Genomic DNA, 4,364 nt, shown 5'->3' with positions numbered 1-4,364 from the left:
TGCGTTTTGTAGTTTACCTAGGAAGAATACAGAAAACATAGCTGTTATTTTCGGTGAAGAAAGTTAATTTTGTACAGTTTATTTCAACATAAATGAAATGTGAATTTGTTTAAAAGAGAAACAAAGCAGCGAAATTAAAACGGGGGTGGGGGGGTGGGGGGGTGGAGAGGATAAGAGGGAGGGGTTGACCTATGCCGTTTCGAAATGGCGGCGGCCAAGTCCCTGGAGCCAAAATGGAGGCAGCCTAAGCTCCCTTCTTTGACAGAAAGGATGACTCCTTTATTCCCACACAACTGTGGACGACGAAAGGGGCCACATGCTAACCCGACGAGCTCAGGGGAAGGCCTGCCTGGCGGTCTTGCAACCTGAAAGGCCTAAATCGACCGCAGGGATGGTCTGAAGGGAGGCTGTCACTAAGAGCACTTGTGGTGGGTAGTCGCGTCCTAGGCCTGAGTCTTCCCTGACCAGGTCAGCGTTTACCTTAACTGAACCTATGGTCCTTTTGCATGTAAGACAACACACCTCTGAAATGTCAGAGGAGCTTGTAACATTAGCCCCCCTACTCTCTCCCCCTCCCCCCACCTCCGCGCCCCGCCCCCCCCCCCCCCCCCCCCCCACACACACACAAGCAAATGCCCCTGGGTGCCCTGCAGGAAAGAGACCATAAATTCCTTCATTGTTATTGTTATCACGTGTATTGTTGCCTGTTAACTATCTATCCTGCACCCACCTCAGGAAAAGAAGTAGGTGTAGCCCTGGCCGGTTTGGCTCAGTGGGTAGAGCCGAGGTCAGCCTGTGGCAGACCTTAAGGTCCTGGGTTCGATTCGGGGCCAGGGAGCATGCCCACCCTGGTCACGGGCTCGAGCCCGACTATGGGGCATGCAGGAAGCCGCCGATCCCCGATTCTCCCTCATCAATGATGTTTCTCTCTCCCTCCCTCTCTGCAATCAATAAAAATGTATTTTTTAAAAAAGAAGTATGCATCTATCATTTTGCTTTATATCCAATCCCAGAGGTGTACCCCCACTCCCCACCCCACCCCCCCTTTCCTCCCTCCCTCCCTCCCTCCCTCCCTCCCTCCCTCATCTATCACCAGTGGATTTCCTGTAACCCACGTATGTCTCCTCCTTGGATTGGATTGTCACGTATAAAACAAAGTAACGCCCCAGCCGGTTTTGGTCAGTGGGTAGAGCATCGGCCTGGAGACCGAAGGGTCCCGGGTTCAATTTCAGTCAAGGGCACAGGCCCGGTTGTGGGCTCGATCCCCAGTAGCGGGTGTTTCTATCGCTCTCTCCCTCTCCCTTCCTCTCAGAAATCAATAAAAATGTATTAAATAATAATTTAGAGAAAGAATGAATAAAACACAGTGAAAAACAGCCATTCTCCGGAGCATTGTCCAAACCCCTTGCGGTTCTGCTTCCCGGCAAGTGTGGACAGTTTGGCTCAAGGAAACTCATGAAAGTTCTCTACGGGTTTGCATGTTTTTCCGTGAACACGACGTATACACCTGCTGGTTTCTGAGGGCGAGGCAACAGAGTCTGTCCATGAGGTCCGCTGTGAAAGGGTAGAGGCGTCTGTTTCTGCTGTCAGAAGCCAGGTCACCCTTAGGAAGAGTGTAGAAAACAACAACAACAAAAGACAGAAATTGGATTTACCAAGAGAAAACACACAGAAGCGAACCGAGGGATGCTCCGAGGACTGTGAGAGGGAATCTCCCCTTCTCCTCACTCATACCGCTTTTGGAAAAACGGCAATGATCCTAAGAGGTGAAGGTCCTGAAGCTCTCGGAGACGCCGACCACCGACCGACCGGCCGGGGCTACTTTCCCCGTTCTTAACCCTACCCAACCAAGTCTCCCTCTCCCTGGGAGTCAAGCTTGTGTGCCCACAGCGGTAGGTAGGGGTACCCCACCGACCGACCGACCGACCGAGCCGACCGACAGACGGCTGTTTTAAAATCAGAACCTGTCCCCTTTCAATGAGGGCATGGGACAGGGGCAACCTATATTTTCCTGCTCAAATCGTCCCCAATTCACCTGATAGGGACTCAGAGGTTTGTCTCTGTCTGTCTGCATGTCTGTCTTTAAGCCAGTGACGCCCACATATGTTGGTTGTTGGTTTTTGTGGGGTTTTATTAGAAGGGTCGTGTGTTTGTAGACTTCAATGAGCCAGAGACTGAACCAACAGGGGAGAATGTGATGGTTTTTATTTTTTTAAATATACTTTATTTATTTATTTATTTATTTATTTTTACAGAGAGGAAGGGAGAGGGATAGAGAGTTGGAAACATCGATGAGAGAGAAACATCCATCAGCTGCCTCCTGCACACTCCCTACTGGGGATGTGCCCGCAACCAAGGTACATGCCCTTGACCGGAATTGAACCCGGGACCCTTGAGTCCGCAGGCTGACGCTCTATCGCAGTGATGGCGAACCTATGACACAACTCATTTTTTTTTTTTTTTGGTTGATTTATTCTTTGTTAAATGGCATTTAAATATATAAAATGAATATCAGAAATATAAGTCTTTGTTTTACCATGGTTGCAAATATCAAAAAATTTCTATATGTGACAGGGCACCAGAGTTAAGTTAGGATTTTTCAAAATGCTGGCACGCCGATCTCAAAAGGTTCGCCATCGCTGCTCTATCCACTGAGCCAAACCGGTTAGGGCAAGAATGATGATTTTTAAAAAGGGAACATCCCGAGAGGAATCTCACCTGGAGATGGACTAAACGTATGTCTGTTTGCCAACAGTCCTTTCTCCATGATGAACTTCCACGACAGAGCCCGAGCGACCCGATTCATGGGGGACCCTCCCCGCTCAGAATGGCCCCAAGCAGCCCCAGAGGCTGGCAGAGACGCCTCTCACTCTCGCCTCTCACTCTCGGCTCGGCTCGGCTCGGCTCGCTACCCATGTGTCTCCGTAGATGGGGAACCGGGCCGCGTTCCCTTGAGAGTCCCCTGACCTGAGGGCTGAGAGGAAGGGAGCGCTGGGGTGGGGGATGGGGAGTAGGGGGTGGGGTATGGAGCAAGCGGGAGGGGAGGAGGGAGGTCAGGGCGATTCATTCCAATGGATCTCACTCCAGGGCTTGCTTCATTCAAATGCAGAAAGCTCTCCGGTGACGTCAGGGCCTCGGACCTCCCTCGCCTCGGGCTTCTCCGAGTTCCCCCACCCTCAGGCCGGCAGCTCACCAACTTCAGGGAGGGAGGGAGGGAGGGAGGGAGGGAGGGAGGGAGGGAGGGAGGGAGGCTGTTGGAGAAAACCGGCCCGGCCTGTCCGGGTGGGAAAGAGTGCCCTCTATCGGCCAACCCAGGAACCAGCCCTCACCCGTTTAGGAATCCCGCGAGGGGGGGTGGGGAGCGAGAGGGAGGGGTTTGAGGGGCGTGAGTCCAGGGTCCAAGGCGAAGGTCAACAGTAGATCTCGGCGTCTTAGATCCCCTAGGAGGAGAGACATAGGTGGGAGTGGAGCGATGAGGGTCGCGGGAGGCCTGGTGAGGGATGATTTGACTCAATAACCCCGGGTCACCAGACCGGCCAGCACACTCTGCTCCAGTTGCCGGTTTTGATCATCCATCCCTCCACCCCCACCCCCCACCGCACACACCGCTCCAAGTGTGCCACTCACGACAGACACCCTTTTATCATTCATCTTTAACTTCCCCGTGGATGGATGGATGGATGGATGGATGTGTGAACATCAAAAAAGATTCAAATCTGTGGAGAATGTCTGTGAGTTCATTTGAGGCAATTGCCAGGAAGCAGATTCTCAACATAATGGGATAACACTCTGTAGAATGGAGGGTGTGTGTGTTTTAACCTTGTTGTATACATGTCAAGCAAAAGAGGAGATGTAAGTGGGTTACATGAACTCCGTTGGTGATAGATGAGGGAGGCCAGAGAAGGCAAAGCGGGGGGTGAGGGTGGGGGGGCAGGAAACCTCTGGGATTGGATAAAAATTAAAATAAAATGACAGACACATACTTCTCTTACTTAGGTTGGCGTAGGATAGGTAACAGTCAGCAACGTACTCAATAAAAATAAGGGGATTTAAAAAGGAAAATTACACCCTAGCCGGTTTGGCTCAGGGGAGATAGAGCGTCGGCCTGCAGACTAAAGGGTCCCAGGTTCGATTCAGGTCAAGGGCACATGCACGGGTTGCGGGATGGATCCCCGGCGCCGCCGCCCGCCCCCCCCCCCCCACCCCCCACCCCACCTCCCAGGAGGGGGTGTGCAGGAAGCAGTGGATCCATGATTATCTTTCATCATTGATGTCTCTCTCTCTCTCTCTCTCTCTCTCTCTCTTTCCCCCCATCTTTGAACTCAATAAAAACACTATAAAAAAGAAAGATTGACCTTTGTCAG

This window comes from Myotis yumanensis, unplaced genomic scaffold (assembly GCF_028538775.1).
Source record: "Myotis yumanensis isolate MYYU_CA2020_CCGP unplaced genomic scaffold, mMyoYum1.0.hap1 SCAF_113, whole genome shotgun sequence".
Lineage (NCBI taxonomy): Eukaryota > Metazoa > Chordata > Mammalia > Chiroptera > Vespertilionidae > Myotis > Myotis yumanensis.
The sequence above is the reverse complement of the archived record's forward strand: the minus strand, read 5'-3'. Positions refer to the sequence as shown.